At 36.9% G+C, this 25,055-nt stretch overlaps 1 protein-coding gene across 4 annotated transcripts in view; it reads left to right on the top strand.

Moving 5' to 3' along the window:
• The window catches only part of TENM4 (teneurin transmembrane protein 4), a 1,535,416-nt gene that overhangs the window by 785,382 nt on the left and 724,979 nt on the right, over positions 1-25,055 (top strand). For all 4 annotated transcript variants that reach the window (XM_088159254.1, XM_088159253.1, XM_088159247.1 and 1 more), the window contains exon 7: positions 16,016-16,103. The gene's annotated coding sequence lies outside the window, so the exon portion shown is untranslated. The remainder of the gene's footprint in view (positions 1-16,015; positions 16,104-25,055) is intronic.

Raw genomic sequence — 25,055 nt, 5'->3', positions numbered from 1 at the left:
TCATAAGGCAGGCACACTCTTTGGCTTGTGTAGTTCAACACACTTCACAGAAAAACTATGGCCATTACCTACTATTGCCTTTTAATAATATTTCAATTAAAAGCCATAGATGAATTAACATAAATGCAAATCACTTTAAGTATCTCTTTTATTTAATGCTTGAAGAGTTTTCCTTTTTCTTTCAGCCTGGATTTATCATTCTGTACTCAGTTTATAAAGATTAATTCAAAATACCATGAATATGTTGATTTTAATTTTATTCAAGCCTCATCACCTCTTTGACTAGTGCTATTTCCTTTTTCTCCTAACCATTACATTTGTTGCTGAGTTGCAATCTTCACTTAGATCAGAGTCACTGTGCCCATGCCAGTATCAGCTGGTTTCCTCATGGGGCTCTCTGTGGGTTAGCTTTCTCTCTTGTAGCTGCAAGTGTGTAAGATAAAGCCTGTGGAGACAAAAAAGCCCTCCACAGAACCCCCTCAAAGCTCCCCAGGATTTGCTCATGTACAGCAGCCTGTATTGTATTTCAGTATACTGTTTTGATATAAATGTTGCCTGCCAGAAATCTGAGTCTTTAATGTAGAAAGAATAGTCTAGCTCTGACTTCTTTGCTTATTTGCTAGATTGTAATATGTGCACTCTCTGATCACTGACCTCAGTAGCTCTTTCCAGCTCAAAAATTATATTTTCATGTCTTTTCCATTTTGTCTGGAAAAATATCAAATCATGACCTTTTAAAAAATATATTTTAGCATATGTGTCCTCTAAAAGCAGAAACCTTGCAAAAGAACCCAAACCAAAATGGAAAAACATTGCCCAAAACTGGGTAGAATTCTTGTTTATTAGCTCTTGGAGACTACTGGGTTTTCTTCTCTTCTGAGTGAAGTTTCATTAACACTTTCTTGCCCCATATTAATAAAATACGGACCTGATGACTTGCTCCTTTTATGACAAATTGGAAAACTTAGCAAAGACAGAAATGGAATGTGACATAAGTAGGGATGAATTACTAAAGGGATGAAGAGAAAAAAAAAATATCACCAAATATTTCTCTAATGAAACTTGTCACTTCCTAATGAAAGTAGTTGAAGGAATTTCTCATTAAAAACTGTTTCCTCTGTGAATGCACATGTGAACTATTATTTAGGATCAAAAGCTTCTCCTCTGAATCCCACATTTATACTTCATGTTTAACTGCAATGTGTTCAGACTCCTTACTATGATTCACCATCACTTAGTTGTTAGTTCTCTTTATTATGCTGTTCAGTTTTGATTCCTCCTTCACTGAAATACTAATTTACTTGACCAATGGTAAGCTAATATTTTTGTCACATTGCTGAGCTCTTCCTTTTTCCTTCTTAATTTTTTCTTGTTTGTTTTTCTTTTCCTTCTAGCCCTCTGCAAAGTTAAATTTTTTCTCTACTTGGTAATTTAATGCACCAGGATATTCACTGTAGACATATGAAATTAATTAAGGTACTGGTCTGGAGTCTCCTACCACATTTTGACCCAAATGATAAAATAATATTGCAAAAAAGGAGAGGTAGAAGGGAGAACTATTTTTCCTAGCTTTGAATATCTTTAATTTACATGAGTTTCAATGAAACAAAGGAATATGTTCTTCCCTAAATGATTTCAGGTGCATTTTTAGTAAAACACTGTGTGCTGGTTTATTATTATGTGGACATGATCACCTAATTATAAAGGCAAATGGAAGTTTACAACTTGGGAATCGAGTCTTCCTCAGACAGTTCTCAATGAATAGAAATTCTGCATACGTATTTATGGTAAAATTTTTCACTGAGTGCTTAATTCCCTTTTGTTCTATAAGAATCTGGATATAAAATCAAAAGAGATGTTACATTACACTTTCTTGCCTCTTGGCATTTTCCAGGAAAAGCAATGTAAAATTTGAGTTGACCTTGCTTTAATACAGTACAAAAGAATGTGCTTGTCAAAGAAATAGGACATCGTACTAATAGTCTCTTTCTCTTAAATTGCAGTTTATGTAGCATTTTGCCCTCATGCAGAACAATTGTGCGCTGTTATGTGTAACATACAGAAAAACATTAATTTAAGAAACTCAAATATTTTCCATGTGCTCATATACAAATAAATGTACAAAATTCCCAATAAGAGCTTCTGATCTTCCTTCAAAAAAACTTCAGCTGAACGATTTTAGCTTTATATTTCTAATGCACTAGAAATTTCAAAGAGCAACCAGATAACAGGGCTTCATGCATTCTGTTCTCAATAGATTGTGTTTCCCTGATATAGCAGTAGGCTGAGTATGGTAATACCACTTCCAAAACTCGGGCTAGACCCTCTTTACATGGCATCATGCCCCATGGGCACAGCCTCTCAGGTGGCTCTAGTTTCTCGGTATTTGCATTGCATTCCTCATTTTGGTGAGCCTTACACACTGTGAAGATACCAGAGGTAATCCGACAGGAATACAGGACTTCTGGGTATTAACACAGCAAAGATAGCTGTAGTTACCAAGTCCATGGTCAAGTAAATGTGTTCATTTTACTTGATATTCTCACAAAACTTCTGAACTGCAGAACTCAAACTCAAACAATTAAGATAAATGTAATTTGAGAGGACTGATGGAGTTTTTGAGCTGTCAATATCAGCCACATAACCACCTTGCTCTAGGTGGAGGTGTGACTAGCCCTAAGAAACTCATAAAAAGAAAATATATTTAGCTGTTGATCAGAATTCAAAGTCTCTTGAAAATCCATGTTAGTGCTCAAGTTATTAGAGCTTATACCTTGTCCTTTCTTCATGAAATGGATTCTTCATAGGATTAATAGAAATATTAGGATTGGAGTCTAGGAGAAATTAACAGACTGAGTGGAGAATAATGCTTCCTGTCTAGCCTGGAAACAAGAACACAACTAAAGCCTACATGGTCAAAGAGATGCATACTCCTACATCTTCATACTAGAGCAGGATGGATCCTCAGCTAACAGAGACTGTGATGTGGTTTTGCACACTGTTCCTCAGACAGGAATTATTTCCACAGAATAGTGATTTTTCCTGTAGGTAGTAGATGGATCTTGCAATTGAGATCTCATTCCTGCTCCTCCACCACCAACTCTTTTATTGCCTGTTAATCCTAATGAAATTTTCTACTCTTAGAAATCCAGCCTTAATATATTTTATTTATGTACGGCATGTTTGCATATAGCACCTTTTTCTTAAGGTGCAGCTGCTGGTAGAAAGCCAAATATTTTTTTAGTACACAAGGAAAGGAAAGAACAGCAGCATAGATTATGCCATCTCACACACCAGTGGTGTCCCTGCTTAAATGTTGAGTAGACCACTAATCTCACACTGAATATTGCAGAAACAGAGATTTAGAAAAGATAAGAAGCATGGAAAAACTAAAAACAAAAGAAGAGTAGAATTCCCACAATAGAAAAAATACCATTGATTAGTAAAATCAAACAAAATTTATATCCATTTGAATGTTTAATGGGAGACCAGATTGATCAGTGAAAACTTGTTAGTGAGATAAGCAGAATTCTGTTATCAAGAGACTAAAGACATGGATTGAGCTGTATTTACTGCCTATAAGAATATCCAGAAATAACAGCTAGAGCAGAAGAAGATTTTGTGGGAGAGCAAAATTACAGCATTTTTTTAGGCTTTAAATACTAAAATATGATTTCGTAGATTAGTTTAAACCAGAAGAGATCTTTGAAGCCAATTTTGTCCAATCTGCTCCTCAAAGCAGGGCCAACCTAAGCCAGGAAGCCTGGAATTTTTTCCAGTTGGATTTTTAATTAAGAGATAGAGATTGCACAACCTCTTTGTGCCACCTTATCCAATGTTTTATTACCTTTTGTAACATATAATCAGAATTTCCCATTCTGCATCTCGGTCTTTGCCATGTTTTGTTCTGTTCTGCATTTTTGTGTCTGTTTTCATTCACGATGTACTCTCTGACTACACAGCTATAAACAACAGTAAGGTGTCCCTTTACCTTTCTGTTCTCCAGATTGAGGAAATCCATTTCTTACAGTCTCTCACAACTAAATCCCAGCCATGTGTTATTGCATAGGATCATTCAATTTCAGTTCCAGGGCTGCACACCTTCTTTGTGGTGAAGCTCCTTTGAATGAATATCTGCAGCCTTTTGAGTATCCTCTTAATGACTGACCCTGTCCTGAGCCTACTGAGTGCTCCCCACACCTTTGGGCTTCATCCAAAATCTTGCTGCAGTGCTCTCTGTCCCACTGCCAGACTGTTAACACTGATTTTAAGCAGAATTATCTTTAGGAGTGATTCCTGAGAAACACCACTGGCAATCAGAAGTCTTTTGGACTTCATTCTGTTGATCACAATTCCGTGATCCAACAACACCCATTCGTGAGAGGTTTATGTGTCCTTCTGTTGCATCTGATGCTGGCCATCAGCTCTACAGATGTCTCTGAACATGAGAGCATTAACCAGTGACCCAGTGTGACCTTCTGAGAAATGCTTCTCTGTGGGTCTTCAGTTTTAGTGAACTATTCTATAGACTTTATAAATAAATGGTTCCCAGTCATGGAATGTGCAGAACTAATAAATCGAGTCGAATAAAATGCTGGAGTAAGAAACGTTCCGGTCTCCTTTGTTTATTTCAAGCTACAATTGGTGTTTCGATTTGGTTTCTTCTTGCAGACTTCTGTAAAACCTATTTTCACCAGGAAAATTCAATTTCTGAGAGTCTTTTTTCTTTTTATTCAAAATACTGCAACCAGTCCCTGTCATAATTAAGTTAGTGTGATTTGCTGTACTGTCCTTGCTTGCTATTGTACTACTGTGCAGTTAGTTCCTGACAAATCAAAGACCAGGCTATGAGTATTCCAAATCAGATTTGGAAAGTGTTTACTTCAGGGAAATTTGTAGAGTTAGTACAGTATATTACATTCTAAGCAATGATTCACTCACTGTTCTCAACATGACAAAAAATGAAACTAAGGGCAATATTTTGATAGGCTACCATAAAAATACAAACCTTAATTGACTTTATTGTCTTATGTAAGAAATAAAAAGACTGGTTGGTCACTTCATGACTCTGTCCAGCAGTTTAACAGCAGCAAATGGAACATCAGCTCAAGTATCGTAGTGTCATGATGGAGCAGGAATTTCTTCCCATAGTATCTGCTGCACAATCATGTCAGATAGGATTTTTGGTATTTGGGGGTTGGTTATGTAGGTTTTTGCTTTTTTCTTTTTTTTTTTTTTTTAATTTCTTTTTCCAAGTAAGCAGATTGGTAGTATTGAAGCAAATTCAAATTTGCTCAGCATCATTGGCATGAATTATTTTCCTGCCATAAAAGTTTTGCTTCAGTTTCTTTTAGGAATATTTGTTGTTGTTTTTTATTAGCATGCCTAGGATAGTGGGAGTAGAGATTATAAAAAGTCTTATCTGGAGTGTCAAATAAGGAAGATTCTACACTGAGAACAGCTTTGCCAAGCTGCAGGCCAGATGGTAGCTTTGGGACTCAGAAGCTGAAAGAAGTAGCTGGAGTTATGTCAAGAGAAATAGTTAAAAAACAGGAGAAAAAGGAAGCAAGAGAGATTGTCAAGTCAAATCAGCACAAGTAACTATTTCTGCTACCCTTTTCATGTCTGAATGAATAGATGTATTACTCACATAATAACCTAACAAACAAATCTAAAGAGAGGATGAGGAACAAGGCAAAATACAGAGTATTTGTATAACCCTATACAAATATATTTCATTCTATTTACCTGTGGGCTATTGTCAACCCATGATGTCATAATGCAACTTTTTAATTAGGGATTGAAACTACTACTTGTCCAAACCTATGGGTTAGGAACTACATGAACACCAAAATGCCAAGACATCATGATACATTGCAAAGCCAGTGTCTTGTACCTGTGCTCCTGGAAATCTCATACTGAAGATATGAGGATAAAGCATACTGAAGGATAATAAATGCTAAAATGAAAATACTTTCCAGATTATGGAAGTTTTCTCCTATTTTCAGACCTGTAATTTTCATCCATCACCCATAAAAGTTGACCAGGACTGATCAGAATAAAGTTTCTTGCTCAGATGTGCAACTTTAGAAGTAGGGTGATTGGTTTCCTACCTTCAGCAGCAGCTAACAGGAGTCAAAACATGAAAGAATTTTACAGTCCAAGTCAGATCAATCCAAATCAGATGTGTAGCAAACACTTTTAGTAGCAGGCATTGAAAGAAAGGGGTAGCTGAACACCATTCAAAGAGGAATATGTTGTTGCTGCCATGAATTGATCTCAAAACTGGTGACAACTATTTTTCATTCTTATAACATGTTCTTGCTGGAGGAGACATTCCAGAGTAACAAGTTCTACAACAATTTACGGATTGAGAGAAGTGGAGTCTATAGGGCTTATTGAAGTTTAACTGTAGCTTTTAGCTAATTGTTAAACACTGAGCTTCTGCCTAAGTTTGTGAGATAAAACAGGTTTACATAGCTAAGTTTTATAAATATGACTTGCTTTGGATAATTTACAGGTTAAAGGAGCTGTATTCTTTTCATATATAGATGTGTCAAACCTTTTGTATTTAGACAATATGTTTCCTATATGTAAGACTGGAAGGGGAAATTACCTTATTGACAGAAGATTGAGCATGACTAGCTGGAAGTGAGCAGCAGACTAGATTTTATGAGCAGATTTTTAAAAATTTTTGAGAGAGCCTATCTGCTTCTATTCTCAAAAGACAAAAACTGGTGCATTTTGGAGCATTTGGAAAACAAACTGTTGGGCTTGGAAGGCAGAAAGAGGGGAAGAATTTCACAGCTGAAGAATATAAAACCATGCCTCTCTTTTCTGAATCATCACGGGCTGAGAAATTCCCTGTATACACTGACAAGGTATGTTTAAAGAAAGACCTACCATTCTTGAATATTGGGTTTATGGTGCACTGGAGAGGTTATGAAAGTCTTTAGAGAACATACTGGTATATTTGCTACCTAATAACTTCAACAAGCAGTTAATGTCCTTTGAGGAGATATAGTAAAATTCTCAACCAATTTATTTTATAATGGAGTTTAAGAGGTGGTCTCATCACGGTCTAAAAGCACTTAAGTGGGGAAAGCCATCTGATGGTAATGACTTTTTAATTCACTGGAAAGTCATAATGAGTTGCAGTGAGTAGAAGCTGATGCTAGATAAACCCAGGCTAGAACCAAGGTACATATACTAAGTAAAGCTAATTAGGCATTGAAAAAGCCTTCTTGGATGCATGATGGATTCCTCACCACCTGAAGTCTAAAAGTTGAGGCTGGATACCCTTTAGCGGAGTTTGTGGTACTTCAAGCAGAAGCCATAATCTCGATACAGGAATTAGTGTGTGAAGTTCTTTGTTATGTGCTTTTCCAGAAATCAGACAGGTATTTTACTGATCTGTTCTGACCTTAAATCCACAAAGGCTAGGCAAATGTTGAATAATTATTTTTTATGCTATTCAAAAATTCCACAGATGTTTGCACATAATGGGATTGAAACAACAATTTCTTTTAAGTACACTGGTGTAAGACAAAATGTACCAGACAAAAGAGGGGACACTTTTCTACCCTCCTGATCTTGCTTTCCAAAACACGTTTCATGATAATTATCTGGAACTACTAGAGTGAAGTCTGTTCTTGCAATGACTCTCCAAGCTGTAACAGAGGTATATGAATCTTCACAATGCAGAAGATAAAAGATGGCAATAATCAACATTTATTTTCCACTCTCGATATTTTTATTGCTGAGTTTAATCCTGGACACTGGTGCAATGCCTTAGACTGCCATGTTTCCTTTTTCCAATTGAGGCAAAAAATGTTGTGATTGAAAATTGATTGATTTGAAGCAGGAAGTAGTGATTGAGGTTCTTGTTACATAGCCAGGATCACTAACTAGATTTTTTTTCTTTTTGTTTTCCTAATCTAGCCAAATGTAAAAAAAAATAAAAATTAAAATACTCATGTGGTTAGCATTGGAAATGCTAGAGGAATATACAGTCTCAAACTAAAGACTGAATCAATGGCATTAGAAATTAGGATATTTCCCTGCTTTTTGTTTAGAGTGTTTGGGTAAAAGAGTAAAGGAGGTGTTAGGTCTTTTCTTCCTACAGGAATATTTATCAGAATCCAATTTAACCTTTCTCTTTAAGGATACAGTATAACATTTTTTTATTTTAGCTCAATGGATGCATTGAAATTCTGCCCATTTAGTTTGCTCGCTCCTGATTTCTCTCGGAAAGTAGAGAGAGTTTAGATACTTGTCAGCACATAATAAAATAACAATCTTTAGGCTGATTCTGTTGATAAAGAAACTGATACACCTAACTCAGTTTTTACACGTGGTGTATAAAATTTTAAAGGACTTTGCCTTTCTTAGCAATTGATGCAAATTAAGGGTATTGATTCCACTTAATGAGTTGCAAACACTTTTTAAAAGGTCAGACCTGAAGTGGGTTATGTGGAAATGTATAGAACTTTCAATATTTTTATTTCATTGCTATTTAAGTATGCACCTGAAGAACATTTGATGAAATGCTAGAGAGCAATGAATAACACTAATGTTTTCCAGCTACATAAATGAGTGGGATTAAGCTGACAAGTGTTCTCTGTTATTTGGCCACCATTTCACATTGTACATCCTCAGCTTTTCAATTTATATTAAAAGATGGAGAACCTGGGCTCATTTAGCAGTTCCCTTTCTCCAGCAGTGGCTGCAAGCAGACTGCAGGAGAAAAGGAAGCAACTGAAAATGCAAATGTGATGCTTACACCTAATACTTTCCCATCCTCTAACCATGTTCAGGTGAGGGGATTTCCTGAATCTCTGTAGTTTAGCTGCTGTCTAGTAAATCACAAAAGATGTTTTTTCCAAATATTTCTTTAGAGACCTTTTTTTTTATTTCTTGAAGGTACAGAAGAAAGAATCTTTTTTTGTCTTGTGTAGTTTTGGATGCAAAACAACATTTCTTGAAAACAAATATAATTGTGAACAGTCTAAATGCAAAACAGTATACATAAGGAATAAAAAACCCTCATATGTGTTTAAAAGGATTGAACCACCGTGCTTATGAAAAACGTGGAGAGGAAAATCTCTTCACAGGGAGTTAAAAAGATGAGAAAGTTCTTACTGAAAATATATATTAGGAATTTTGGCATATATCTCCTACTTAAAAGTGTACATTTTTCTGGCCCATTATGAGACCTTTTAAAAAAATATCTAAGGCCAAGTCCCCTAAGTGTCTCTTCATCAGAATCATTATTGAATATGACTAGAAACGTTAATTTCATTTATTTAGCTATATATTTTTATCAAGAACTCATTTGCAGTGAGTTCCTCTAGCTCCTTGCTTTTCTCAAATATTGTGGGAAAGTTCAACTTCAGTGACACAGTTCTGTATGTTCAGCATGGCAGCTGATACTGGGAAATGCCCCATGCTCATTCAAGAGTTTGGACATAGCAGACATAGGATTTCCATATCTGATTTTAAGCATCTACTATCTGAGCTAGTTAACCAGACTCTAGTTATAATCAAAGATGAGAAACAATGGGTTTTAGGGTGAAAAGCATGTCATCTTAAAGAAGAGGCCTAAAAGAGACAGATGTCTCCTAAAGTAGCAGTGCTGTTCACTCTTCCTGACTGGAAAGGGAGCCTAGGGTGACTGGCTCAGATGCAGATGTCTAATTTAGGTGTGATGAATCTCTCTCTAGGGTTTCTCCTGTCCCTCCTAGTTAACTGTAAAGATAATCCTTTTTCAGATTGAAAACTTTGGAAATAAGTCTTGCAGGAAGCCAAGCATCTTTATGGCTTTAAAGCATTATAAAACTTTTGCCATTTCAAGCGTTTGTGAGCAGTGATTAGAGAATGTTTGAGCTGGAAGCCAGCACTGCTGTGTACTTTTGCACTGTTGCCTTGCTCAGGTATCCTGAGCTCTTTCTCATGCCTTGAATGTAACCTCATTTTGTAGTAACTCTCTTTTCTTCTTTTCTCATTTTCAATGCTTGGGTTGTTAAAAAACAAAAATATGCCCAGAGACAGATGGAAAATTGCTGAGCTTTTCTCAAATCAGTTCAGTTTCCACTGTGTTCATAGGCACCCTTCTACTTGTACTGATATTTTCAAATACATAAAATCTTCATATTTCCATTTCTTCCAAATTAAAACTTGGTATCTTGGACTAATTTTGATACAACTATTACCTCCAGATTTATCCACAAAAATATAATACAGAGAGTAACAACAAAAATGTTATTATGAACTGTAGGACTTTGGACTTCATTTTGCAAATATGTAGCACCTAAGAAGCTTGCTTTCATTTTCTTTGCAGCATGACTGACAGATTTCTAACTGTTGTAAACCAGAAACTAGCTGCCACTAAATAAATTTTATGAATGAATTGGTGTTAACTGACACTAGCAGTGCCAGTCAGCAATACACAAATGAATCATTAGAGTGACCAGATACATCACCACACCGTTTGTCAGTCTCTCTCTTTCCATAAAATCTATACAGCATTCACAAGAATATCTGAGCTGCTGACAAGGAGCTCAAGACTTTCTGTTTAAATCACAGATGAATCCTGGAAAGGAATACATGATTCTTCACATTACTAGATAACAGAATTTGGACTGTCGTAATGCTGGCTTCATGAGCATTTTACCATGTTCTATGAAACTCCAAGGAGAAAATAGATTTTTACATAAAAAAACAAAAACAACACAATGAAGAAGTTTCAGAGGGTACAAATGTGTTGCTCTTTATCCTTCCAAAGAGCACACTTCTTTGGATATTCATGTGGGTGTGTGAATGCAAGTGCTTATTTTGTAGAGTTGTCCAGTCACTCCTTTTTTTTTCCTGTAGCTTTCATCAGAACTTATCTTCCATGTAATTACTTCCATGAGTAATGTTAACTCAAGGAGCATCATCTTTAACCTGGGCTTTGATCAGACATAAAAGTAGATGGATCATGGTTTGACATTTTAGTGCAGGGGTGTTGAAAAAGGTGATGCAGTGATGGTTCAAGTGCTGAGTGCTGCTTTACACAGCTACCCTGCTGTTAAAGTGGTATTTTGCAAAATAATTATAAGAACTTGATAGGAATGGATGCTACACTGAAAAATCAGTGAAAATGCCAGCAAGAGACCAATTTTATGCTGTCTGTATGTTTGAAGTAGGTGTTTATTTGCAAGAGAATTGACTGACAATTAGTCATGAAAAGATTCTCTTTGGGGAGCAGTCAGAAAAGCTAGCAAAAGTTAGTCTTCTCATCTGGATCACTCTCTGGAGGATCCCTTCCCTGGACTGACTATAATGGAAGCCTGGGGAAATTTGTCCTAACTTGTCCACGACTAGAGCTAGCCTTTGTGAACATCCCTCTGAGGGATTATACCAAAGTAATATGTGTAAATGCCTACTGTAGTCTTTAAACTGACTGCTCCTTCACATCACACTTAAAGTAATGCACAGGCAAAATGCATGTAAATATAAATTAGTTTTGAAGTACACAGAGTTCTAACATTCCCTTTGTCAGCCACAAAATCTGAAGAGGAATCAAAGTGTGGGTGACCTGAGTCCCTGAGGAAACTTGAATGACAATAAATAGTTGTGTGGAAAAAGGGAATTCAAGGCCAGATTTTCATTTCATCTCATAACATCTTTCATGCTGTGCTCCTAGTCTAGCTTCCTTTTATCCACCTCCTGTGTGTGTGAAATTGCAAAATGGATTGGACAAATTAGGGGCCTGAGAAGGTGCAGTAGAATCCTATGTGTGTGTATATACATATATATATATATACAAACACATATTTTTGAACAAGGGAGTGTTCTGCTGTTCCAGAGGTATTGCAGGGTACATCCTGGCCATGTGCATGAGGTGTGCAGCCTAATGCAAGACCTCTGAGGTGTGCCTTTTAGGAATTGACATGCTCTTTGGAATCTGAAGGTGAGATGCATTATGCTATTGTGAAAGTGGCCGAGGCCACTTGTTGTATCCCTGGTAGTGGCCAGTATTCTGTGGCAACTCGGCTGAGTCAACTGAGCTGCCTTTTAGACTCTCTGAAGTCGTACCTTGTCGACTTTCTAATTTAAGAAAAATCTCCTTAAAATTTACATTCCCTGACTCTAAACTGACTTCCACTCAAAATCCCATTTCCAAACAGCCACTTAACATAGCAAACCATCAAACCATATAGAATCATAGAATGGTTTGGGTAGAGAGGGACCTTGAAGGTCATCTTGTTCCAGCCTCCCTGCTGTGTTTCTTTTAGCAATGATATCACAATGCAGATATATCTTTCTTCTTTCTTTCTTTCTTGCTCTACCTTCTATTCTTGTCCATATGTCAAAACATCTTCAGTACTGCACTGTAAATCCTGAGAATCCAGTGCAAAATAATCAATAAACACATTCCATAAAACAAATATTTAGGTTTCTTATAGCTATATTGCTGCAACTATTGAAATTCATGGCAAAGCTGGATTTTATTACTTAGTTATGACTCAAAAATCATTTTTGCCCCATCAGATACCAGTTGGCTACATTAGTTTTTACTTTAGGCTGTTGGTACAAATCACCACTTTCTCTGAAGGTCAGAGGTACTATTTTAGGAGGGTGAATTTGTATTCTTTTGCGACTGACTGTCATAGATAATGGAAAATGGCAACTGGTTTTGTTCTCAGTGGGATGTGTCTGCAAGTAATTATTAAGAAAGACTAGAACTTTGTATAGCTGATTGTCTATTCTTTTAAAACTATAAATAAAAACTGAGAGCAATTAGGGCTAAAGGACAATCTGGATGTAATTTGTGTTCAATGCCTAACACAGCAGGACTCTAATTCAAATGGTGTTATATGCCATGATATGATATTTCCACAGTTCTGTGATTCCCAGATTTAAGCCTGAAAAAGCTCAAATGCTATAAAAAGTTATTTCTAACAAAGTGGATCTCTGGAAATGTTTGAATTACATGAACCTATTCTTTTACAATATATGGCACAGGTCCCCACATGCAACGCTTTCCCAAAGCTCTGGCAAACACACTTTTGACACATTTTTATCCCAAGCAAAATCTTATCTACAATAAGGCTGGCCCAACTATAAAATATATCATAAATACAAGGTCTAAGGGACAAAAGTAATGTATTCAGAAGTAAATTCTTTTGAAAAAAAGCATTTATAATGGCAAGAAAAGTAAAATATAAAAAGGTAGAACACCCTCCAGCAACAGTGGAAACACTAACAAGGATTATTTATCATAAATAAAAGACATTCAAAATGGCATAGCAAAGCACAATAGCCCCTAGTTGTACAGGGACTGGGTTACCCAATTATGCAATTCGTATTGGAGACAAATGGTATCTTATAAAGCTCATGACATGTTAAATGTTCAGTTCTGAACAGCAAAATGCCTGAAGTTTTAAAATTAGAAATGCAGCTGTGTCAATTAGATGCAGCATATAGTACTTACACTTCCTAGTAGTACAACTGGGGAAAAATACCTGTAAAAAAATAAGATTGTCTGTGTGAAAATTAAACCAGCAGATAACTTGTACGTGTATGGCCTGAAATTTATCTTCATCTTCAAAGGTAAAATAAAAACAAAACCAAAATAACCTGAAACCTTTCAGATATTCTTTCATGTTTAAGTACTCTGCAATCATTCTTTATTCAGTCAGCATTCAAATTACTTAATACTCTTTGTAGCTTGTTTAGGTAACTTTTATATAATCATATAAAGCAAACAATAACATTTCAAGGTTGGTTGATCTGTTATTTTGGTCGAGCAGTGAAACTCTGCACTTAGATCTTTCTTCAAACTCTCTCACCAGAAAGGCAAAACACTTTCAATAAGTCATTTGGGATTGCCAAAACCTGTGTTTGTTGTGACTAATTTCTGCAAACACAGAAGCAGGTCAGTTAGCTCAGCTGCCTCAGGTGTTCCAACATACAGAATGAGGTATATCCCTAATGTCCCAATTTTTTCCATCAGGCCTGTCTCCCATTATTGCCCTGACTCCCGCTCCTCAGTGCCACCATGTGTGCACTCCATGATGCTGTGTTACTGTCTAGGATGGCTGTCCATTAACGACAGCACCATGGAACAGCTGCAGCCAAAAAAAACCCTAAAAAAAAAAAACAACCTGAACAATCGAAAAATTACTCTTCCTAATATTTTTCTTCATGAGTAGCACAGATGTCATGTTAGAAATGTCATTCTGCTTATCCAGAGGAGGGCAAGAGAGCTGCTGAAGGGTCTGGAGCACAGGTCTTATGAAGAGAGGCTGCGGGAACTGGAGGTGTTTAGTCTGGAGAAAAGGAGGCTCAGGGCCCTTCTCACTCTCTATAAGAGCTTGAAAGTAGTTTGTAGCGAGGTAGGGGTTGATCACCCAAGTAACAAGCAATAAGACAGGAGGAAGTGGTCCCAGGATGTGCCAGGGGAGGTTTAGATTGGATATTAAGAAAGTTTCTTCCTCAGGAGGGTTTATATACCCTTGGCCAGATTTCTGCTTTCTTCAGATCTGCTAACCAAGTACTCTGACAGCTGGAGTGACTCTCCAATTTTATTCTAGAAAGAGATAGAGGAAAAAAGCACACATACTTCTCTTCCTAACTACTGACTGGATGGTGATGCTGCTCAGATCCACCAATGGTGATGATCTGAGGCAGGTCTGGTATGCTGTCTCTAATTTATTTTGGCCATCTGCTTTTCCTGCTTCTAATTGGTGCATGTTAAGAGAGAAAATATTCTTAAAGAGCATTTAAGATGAGGATGCTCCTGGACTCACTAAAAGCAGATTGAAATGTAATATTTGTTTCTCATTGGGCAGATCGGTCTGTATCTCAGCAACCATTTCATATTTGGCAAGACTATTACTTTTACATAAAGTGATTACATGTACTAAGGTTGTTATTGGTATGAAGGATGCATTAGTAAAAGTGAGAAAAGATCTTTTTTAGCAGGTTCTGCACACTTGTAAAATATTTATGTTGTAGCCTGCATATACTGCAGTTTCTTTGTAAACATTGAGCTTTATGTGCCTTACTAATGCTCAGGAGATGAAAAGTGTATTCAAATAGGGGCCCTGAACAGGGATTTGTGTGCTCTGATCCTCCACGCTGAAACAACAGTTTTAAGGTTTGTCCATTGACTTCTCTCATCATCTCAGGGGACACCTTGGGAAAGGTGCCTGAAGTTTAATCTGCAGTACTTTTCTGACTCTAACACCATGGGTTTGTTCACGGGGAGTTAATTTTGTAAAAGCCTGAACTCTCATCTGAGAAAATTTCACAACCATGAAGAAGTCTGCCTTCTGAGCCACTACCACTTTGCAGATTGCAGGAGTGGGAGACAGCTTAACATTGTCAAAATAAAAATAGACGTTGTAATTCTTATTTCCCCTGCACTTTCTGGGTGGGATTCATGTTTTCTACATTAACCAGCTGGCAGTGCAGGCTGAGCTGACCGTCTAAACAAACTGTGGGAAGAGATGAACATCCACACAGGTGACTTGGTTTGCTCTCAGAGGTGCTTCTCTTTCTCTACCATCTTTAGGCAAGAGTCTAGTAACTACCTTAGACTAAGCTTTAAGGAGGTAAAACAAAGCAACACAAATTATACTTTCAAACCATTTTTGTCTAGAAAGACTGACATTGGATTTTCAAGCGGCACCAGAAAAATTTCTCCATTCAAGTAGATGAACACAATTTAGTTTTTATTCATTTTGTGTCATGAATATGCTTTTTATAATTTATAATTTATAATATAAGATTAATCAGCCTTTTTTGATGAAGTAAAACCTACCCACCGGCCAGTATTTTGCTGTATTGTTTTCAAATGTCATTTTTCCCAATAGTAATCTTAGTTAAAATGCCTTGTAATAATAGCTACCCTCTCCTCGTAGATATGATATGAAATTTCAGTAGCATACAGTATTTCTCACTGGCACCGTACCTGCCTTTCTTATATACAATATTCCTCAAAGAATTTGTCTTTATCATTTTACAGGACACTGCTAATAATGTATGGATTCTGTTGGAGATAGAGTATCATACAAGTATTGGATGAAATATTTACCTAGCAAACAGTCTTGCTGGTAAGTCATTGTATTCTTTCTTCTCTTTTGCTACATTTTAGGCCCAACAATGTGAAAGAAGGTTTATAATCCTGTTCAATTGGATGTTTAGTAAAACAAACAAACAAGAAAAATTAAATAGTATATTAAAATACTTCAGTATTAGCTTCAGTACTACTATATCCTATTTCCTCCCTCCCTTAGACAAATATTTTCCATTTCCACTTTGTGCCATCATGAGGCTTTGTAGGTGATTTTATCTACAGGTGCTCCCTCTTCAGAAATGTCCAAAGTTCAGTTGCAAAGGCTAATGCAAGAGTCATAAAACTTCTGGCTATTTTTCAATCCTTCTTTTCATTGTTGGGTTGTTTTTTGGGTTTTTTTTTAATTTTTGGATTTGTCTTGTTTTATTCACTGTAGATATTATGCTTTTGGTTTGGTTTTGATGCTAAACAGTGTTTGTGGAGCTAGAAACATCAGTGCATCTTTTATTTGTAGCTGATTAACATATATCAGATACTAAAGATATTTGAATAGAGAGTACCTAGAAAATCATCCATTTAAAAGATTTGTTTTAAATCCACTGGCTAAAACCACCCAAGCTATAGTTCTATTGGTACTTCTGGTTTATTCTATGATGTTGAATGAATATTTTCTGAAGGGCATGAACTGTGAGGAGATACAGTAATGAATGTACAGTAGTGTATTAACTGAATTATTCTTCTTTGCATAATTGGAGAGCTCATTAGGTAGCTGTTAAGAATTACTAAACTCCACTAGGTCTGACAAAACCTATTTCTTCTTAAAATATTACCAAAAATGAATAATATAAAATATAACTTTTTGTTCCAAAAGGAATTACTTTAACTCTTGCATTTTCAATACTATCTTCAATGCTGATTGCTTGGGTGTAAGACCTGCACTTGAAAAGTTCTTAATGCTGGAATTTTGTATCAAAAGTGTGGAAAAGAGACTAAAGGAGAAACTATCACGTTTGAGTTGCTGGTTGCTGTATAAAGATACACGTTCTAGAGACTGATGGAATACAAAGGATATATTATTTGTTATTAGCCACAGTGATTGAAATACTTGACACTTTGAAATGTCTCCAGTTGAAAACTAATAGGTCTCCTCAGTTAAGTCTTTATCAGGAAGAACGAAAATATCTGGGAAAAAGTATTTTCACACATTACCTGGATATGTACCAGGAGGAAGGGATCAAAATCTGTCCTTGGCAGAAGGGGGATTATTTCTACAGAGAGTGTTCAAAACTCAGCTAGACAAATTCCAAAGCAACCTCATCCTGTTAAACTTGCTTTTGAAGTAAGGGTGAACGAGATATCCCGAGGTCCCTTCCAACCTGACTTATTCTAATGTTCTGGGGTTCTGTGTAGTTGGGTGATATGAGTGATGATCAGAAATCTGTTTTATGATATACACACACCAGGGTACTTTATTTAATCTTCAAGAGAAAATACATGATTTAATATTCAATGGATGAGAGCAACTGGACTCCAAATATGCTGAGGGAAGTTGGGGAGCCAGAAAAGAGGAAGTGGGATTTCTTTAGTAAGGTTAGGATCCAGCTGCGGGAGATAATTAGGTACCTAATACCGTAGATGTGCACATAATTTGTCCTGTGGTTTTAAGATTTTATTTTAAATGCTTTTGTTTTAGAGTATGACTTGCTCTCAGAAGTCTGTGTGATCACTGACTGCTTTGATCACTGGAGGGCTCAGATTTTTACATGCTGAGCAGAACTTAAGCTCACTTGGGGAATCAGGACTTATTTTATAGAGGGAACTCCGTCCAGTCTCCCTAGCAGAGGGCCATAAAACACCACAGGGGAATATGAGTGAAGAATACTACGTTTCTGTAAAAAGGAAAAATGTCATTTTGCAGAGTGGGTAAAAGTACAGCCTGCCAAATGCAAAATAAACCACCTGCTATGCTCTGTTCAGTCTTGGTAGAACTTCAGGAATATCCATGATGGGACACTTTAAAAAAAGCTATGGACCAGCTGGACATAGACTTCTGAGGAGAAACAAGGATGAATATGAAATGTTCATGAGAAACAATGAGAAGAAAGGTGGAATTTCTTGAGCTGATTTACAGTAATGAGCTTAAAATAAATCATAGGCTTTTCAAAAAAGAAATAAATGCTTTATTCTCTCCATTAAATTCATACTGGAGAAAGAAAAACGTTGGGAAATTAAACTAAATTAAGGGCAGGTAGCAGCAGAGAGCTTACATTGGGAAAATACAACGCTGGAATACACTGTTGGATATATTGTGGAGGGCTTTCAGAATAGGCTGAAGAATCTTCAGTCAGATATAACCAATCCTCATTGGGATATAGGATTAAGTCCATCTCCCGTGGTCTTTTCCAGCCCTGCTTCTCTCTAGTACACTTCCCCTGAATCCAGAGCAAAAATAACCAGATGCTCTTACTCAAGAAAACAGTTGTGTAGAAAGGCTGGAGAGAGGGAGTCTGTGGACAAACTCACCTCCCTCCTGTGCATTATAGTGGCCAAAAATGCAACCTGCATCTGGTGAAATCTGCATTGTCTATCTCAGGAGTAAACAGCATCAGCTGGGCTTCATGGAAGCTGAATCCCTGACAGTAGACTCTCATTTACAATCATCTCAAACCGCCCTCTCAATGTGTTGGCAAGCATAAAGACAATATCTGTCTGCCCTGTTTGCTCTAATTCTGTATATTCTGTACATGATCATATCACATTGACATATCTACTGATTAAAGTCATAGATTGATGCTTTTAGCAGCAACCAATGCCATATTGGGAATCTAAAAGCTTCTAAACACACCACAAAGTAGCTGGGATGGACATACAGAGCAACTGTACCACATGCATGGGCAGAATATCATTTGGGAAGCACAAAACATTAGTACTGTGTCTGGAAATGAAATTATGATGAACTCAATAGATAATTACAAGAAGTAACAACTCTGTTTCCAAACACTAGGAATGATAATCCTTTTAGCAAATAATCATGCTGTTTATATGCCTTACAATTAGGTGCATGAATTGGCAGATGAGACACTTCTCTGTATATCTGTGTAGAAATTTAAGTAGTTGTAGCAGTTCTTTTCTGAGTAACTAGTAGGATCTGAACTCTTTTGAAAAGGGCTCTTTAGAACTGAGCTTCAGCTTTTCACATTTTGTGCTCTTTATCTGCACTTCACCAGCTTGAATAATATCAATTAGAGCTGCTGCTATACAGTCACCTTTTAATTTTCTGCTTCTCATGCCTTAACATACTCATAAATTTGGGTGTCAACTGTTCTGCTGGATTGTTTGAATAAAAAAATCAATTTAAGATAAAAACAAGTGTTCTTTTTGTCTGAACAAAATTCTGGCCTTAATACCCTTGATACTCATCCAACACAGGTGCTCTACTATGTAATTGTAGGAAACAGCTTGAAATAAAACACAGAAATAGGACTGGCAACCTCAAAAATATTGCCATTGCATTAGGTAAAGGTAGTTATAAGACTGCACATTTATCATCTTCCAGTCTTTCACTCTCTGATGACCAAAACTGTAGCAAAAGACAATAAAATTGCTAATATGCACTCAAAAAACTTTTCTTGAGTTGCAAATTTTTGTAGAGTCAAGTTAGAAGTAGAGATTCACTCTGCAGAAATCATAGGCAGCTACACCCAAAAAAATTCCGGGACCGAATCCATTGATCAAAAATGTTTTCATCATTTCCATTTCCTTATGGGTTAAATAACAATAAATATTGAAGAGAGAGACTACAGCTGCAGCTGGAGAATTTACAGTAAATAGTTAAATACAACCCACAGCAGAGAGCTCTCTGAGAGCTCTCTCCAACACTTGAATACTGCAAGCTAGTTCCTCTTTTATAGGAGACTCCAGGTCAAGGAGACGTAATTAATTCTGCTTCTGATGGAGAAAAACTTGTAGTTTATCCCTGAAAATGTTTGAAAATGCAGTTTTACTTCAGAAAAGTTACATTCATCATCATTGCTGGTTTTCTGACATATATGCACATTTTCTGTCTGGCAATGAACAGTCTTTCTCCAGTCCCAAATCACCTATAGAAGTCAATTTTTATGTGAAAATTTGTTTGGAATTTGACTCTTCACAGCTTTCTCAGCACCACTGCATTTTTTTAGATCTTGTGAAACCCTACCACGAGTACTGCATCCAGCTTTGATGTTCCCAGCCCAGGAAGGATGTTGACCTGTTGGACTGAGCCAAGATGATTAGAAGAAAGGCTAAGAGAATCAGTATTGTGCTGTGAGGTTAGACCTCCAGGTGCTCTCAGCACCCACCAGTCGGGTTGTTTTCTTCAATGAGCCAAGCAGCTAATAGTTGCTACAAAGTTATTTATTGCAGAAGCACATGGGTTTCAAAAGCAGAAGTCACAGACAGTGAAGTCCATGCTACGTTTTGGTTTAAAGTCCCAAACAGAAGCAGGAGCTGCTCCCGGAGGCCCCGGCAGGGGTGATGCTGCTGCAGCTCCTGTCTTCTTTCTGGGTGTTGATGGTGGTGGCAAGGGAGTAGGAGCAAAAGCAAAGCAAAAGCAATGGCAAAGAGCACCAGCTCTCCCCAGTGCATGTTCTTTTATAGAGACTTCCCAGCAAGCTAAGGCACAAACTTGGACCACTACGTCTTAACTTATTGGAATTCTAGTTTTTAGCACGCCAGGCTACGTATAAACTATGTACATGGCATATCTTGTTCTAACTTAAAAATGTAAGAAGCAGTATTCTTAACTATAACTTTATTATGTCTAAAACTATGTTCGTGGAGCCTCCACAGAAACACCAGTATCTAGGACTATGTTTTTCAACCTTTACTAGAATATGTGCTACTACTCTGGCATCCAAGACCTTTACTTACTAAAAACTCTTAAAACTTATTTTACTTACTTACCTACTCATTCCTACTTACTTACTCTACTTACTTACTCTCTCATACTAAAACTTTAAATTTTCACCTCTGCCTTATGTGTGAGTGGCCTAACATACTTCAATCTATCCAAAGGCTTTAATTCAATCCCTGCACTCTGATCTCTCTCTGAAAAATTCAGAGACTCCTAACTTGCTGGGCCCAGCATTGTACAGCCTGGAAAAGAACAGGCTTGGGAGTGACCTGATTCTGGCCTTTTGGTACCCAAAGGCAGCCTATGAGAAAGATGGAGAGGGACTTTTTGCACAAGCATGTACGGACAGGACAAGAGGGAATGGATTCAAACAGAAAGAGGGTAGGTTTAGATTAGATATTGGGAAGAAATTCTTTCCTGTGAGGGTGGTGAGACACTGGCACAGGTTGCCCAGAAAAGTTGTGGGTGCTCTACCCCTGGAAGTGTTCAAGGCCAGTCTGGATGGGGCTTTGAGCAGCCTGGTCTAGTGGAAGGTGTCCCTGTCCATGGCACTGGGGCTGGAACTAGGTGATCTTTAAAGATCCCTTCCAACACAAGCCGTTTAATGGTTCTGTGATTCTAAATTATGTTCAAGTAGATAAAGTGTCCTGATAGTATCAATGCTGGGGTACAAAACTGACCACTAAGATGGTTCAGTAACAGAGTTTCACCTTTTTTTCCAAAGAAATGTTTCTTGTACCTTCTGCCTTTTACCAGCTTCACAGTTAATTGCAAACATGAAGATCATGAAAGAGTTTAAATTGAACTTGGAGAAAATTTGGCATTTGTATATTTTGATGGAATCCTTTTTTGCCAAGTAATATTCAAGCTAAATGTTCTTGGATGTATGTTATTTATTAAAAAAGTCCGAATTTTTGTTAGTCCTGTTAGTCTTGTTAGTGTAAGTTGGCAGGTGTATGGTACAATTACAGAATGCTTGTCTTTTTAAATGTGTGTTTTAATTTGTGTTCGTGTCTTCTTGAAAAGAAATAGTTCATTCTGCTGAAAGCAATACAGCCATTAACCAAATACCTTCCAGGAGAGTCTGGGAAGTTATATGTAAGATAATAGTCTCTAAATTTCTTGGCTCTCTTGAAAAAAATGGTCAGTTCTTGCCAGAGTTGCAAGAAACTGGAACATTCCTTAAAGGACAAGTGAAATAACACAGGTTTTGGGTGTCTGCTAAGTGTTTTGCCTATTTCAACCCTGTAGGAAGAAAAGGTAGCCAAAGGAAAAGTGATTGTATTACACAGTGCTTCACCTCCATGCAAATGTTCAGAAGAAATTCTGATTCCTCAGCATTCATGCAGGATCGTGTTGGTTTAAATGCTGCCATTTTGCTGAGCATAGTCTACAGTGTGGCAATCTGAGAAGCAGAAGTTTTCAGTCAATGCACACGCCTTCTCCATCTCCTCCTGGAGGTGCTTTATCCAGAATGAGGGTGAGGAAACAAAACATAACACTAAACCTACTTTAGATCAGATTTGATCCTCCTGGGAAAAGACATAGATATTCTAAAGTGGTGGACTTAGTAAAGAAAGTCAGAAGAACGTGAAGAAACTTGATGTTGTTTTTGTGTGTTGTTCCAGAAATCTGTATGTATTAGCTAAGATTTTAGTTTAGTTCATAAAGTAAGGATGGCTCAATCTCACAAGACATCTGTTTCTGAAATTAAAAAGCCAACAACTGCATGATTGTACAGATAGCAATCTTCATTTAATAGAGATCCATGATTCAAAGAGGTATGTGACTTAAAATCTTCTAGGGAGCACAAAGCAATTAATAGTTGGAACTTTTTATAGCACCTTTTATCCAAGGATCTCAAAACACTTTGCTGACTTTAATTAGACCTCACACTATGCTGTATCTGCCTGGAATAGAGGAATATTATTTTTAAATTCTGCATACAGAGGAACATGCAACACAGAAGTTAAATGACTTGACAATGATCATGTAGAAGCAAATAGCAATGATAGGAATAAATCCCAAACCTCCTGTCTTTCAATCCCATGTTCTATCCATTTGCTAAGTTTCTTTCCTCTGCATTAAACTCAAGGCTTTTTTCTTATCTGTTCTGTAATATGTGTGATTTTGACTACAGGATCAAAGCCCAGGCAATTAGAAAGACTTTCACCCTTTCCAGAAAGTTAAAAAAAAAAAAATTAAAAATCAGTATAAGACCACTTTCTGCTCTCAGGTAGAAGAGAAACACTTACTATTTACTGCATTGAGAGCTGTGAAAGATATGGAAGAGCAGACTCCAGAGGTAAACACATTGTCTTTGGAGATAATGAATAAGGGTTTGTGTTTCTGCCTAAGAGGAAGAATAGGTTGGGTTGGGCTTTTTTTGCAGATAATATAAAATGGGAAGAATGCTGCCTACAGTATGCTCCGGAATTCAGTGTCAGAAAAAAAAGAAAAAAGTCTTAAGGCTGTGAAGGAGATAATCTTCTGGGGAAAGATAATAAGGAAGCATCTCACCCAGGTATAGCCCCTGTAGCTGAGAAGTGTTGCATAAGAGATGCAGGCATCCATACTCATGCAAACTCTTCAATGCTACTCCTTGGCAGGAAGCAGGGGGAAAGAAGGTCAATATGCTTAAATTAGCAGATAATAGAGATAATTCTGTTTTTGTGTTTCTAATAGCAACTTGAATGAGGATATTGGATAGATAATATGATTTGTTTCTTGTAGTTTAAAGTACATTTTGAAAATGGTAGGAAAAGGGAAATAAGCAAAATAACTAGGCTAACACTAGGAGCCTGAATAAAATCTCTGTTGCTTTCACAGCAACCTAATTTTAAAAGCCTGAATTTTTCACTTGTAGAATTGGTTGCTTGTCAGATGCTGATAATGATTACTGGTAAGAGAGAAAGAAATCAGTTCAGCCCTTATATAGAGAAAATCAGGTGGTTCATAAAAACTTGATTAATTTGCCTTACTAGAGACATCTCTAGACTAATCTTTACATCAAAGCTTGGAAGTATGAATCCATTGGGTTTTTTTCCCCTGTAACTGACTCTCACTAGTTTCACCCTCATAAGCCACACTAAACACTAGAGCTGGCAAACAAGTGCAAATATTTTTTCACCATTTTCAGTACCAGGAGATCCTAAGAAATTGATGTATCATGGGAAGAAACGTTCAATCAAGTAATGAGTTTAGAATAAATAATGAAACACTTCCATTGATTGAAGTGTCCACCACCCAAGTGATCCCAAGAACAACTATTCAGTCAGGTTATAACAATGTTTACCAGGCAAAACAAGCCAACACATCCTCATTTCAGAGGTGATGCTGTGAATTAATTCACAAGGGTTTATTTCCACAGGTTATTTGCCAAATGTTCCTTGGTAATAAGCTAAAATACCAAAGGTACAGGTTAGGAAATCAGAAACTGCTTGCATTGCACTTAGACAGAGGAAAAGATGGCACTGAAGTGCTTTCACTGTTCACACTTCACAAAATCTGCCACACATAGACTTGGCTTTTAAATAAATAACCAGTCTTTGCAGTTCTCATCACAGATTCTAAAGAGGCAGATGCAGCCATTGCAAATGATTTTGCTCTGTGTTACATTTGTCAAAAGCTGTCAGAACGTAGTAAAAAGGTGTTTGTACAGAGTAATATGCTGCTTGAACTCCTGTATGTCTCATAGGCTGGAGATTTTAGATTGCTGATTTGAAAGAAAGAAAAAGTTCCAAATGAGCCTGTTATTTTCTGGCTTTACTAATTTATATATGGTTCACTTCTACATATTTACATGTCTGCAAATTACAGTCAACACTCAAGCCTGAAAGAGGAATTGAAACAGATAGGAAAAGACCAATCTGCTTCACACTGAGCTACAGTTATGTAGTTAGATAGTAGGAATTGTCAAATATAATCATTATTCTACCCATAATTTTGCATGCCTTTAATCATGTCTAAAATAGCTTTGTTTAAAACGGAAGTTTGTGTCAAGGTTGGAGAGAAAAGAGAGGATTTGGGCATATGCTAAACCAACAAGGTTTACAAAACATTTTCATACACACATACAAATGTGTGATCTTTTAC

This window comes from Sturnus vulgaris, chromosome 2 (genome assembly GCF_052056855.1).
Source record: "Sturnus vulgaris isolate bStuVul1 chromosome 2, bStuVul1.hap1, whole genome shotgun sequence".
Lineage (NCBI taxonomy): Eukaryota > Metazoa > Chordata > Aves > Passeriformes > Sturnidae > Sturnus > Sturnus vulgaris.
The sequence above is the reverse complement of the archived record's forward strand: the minus strand, read 5'-3'. Positions and strand labels throughout refer to the sequence as shown.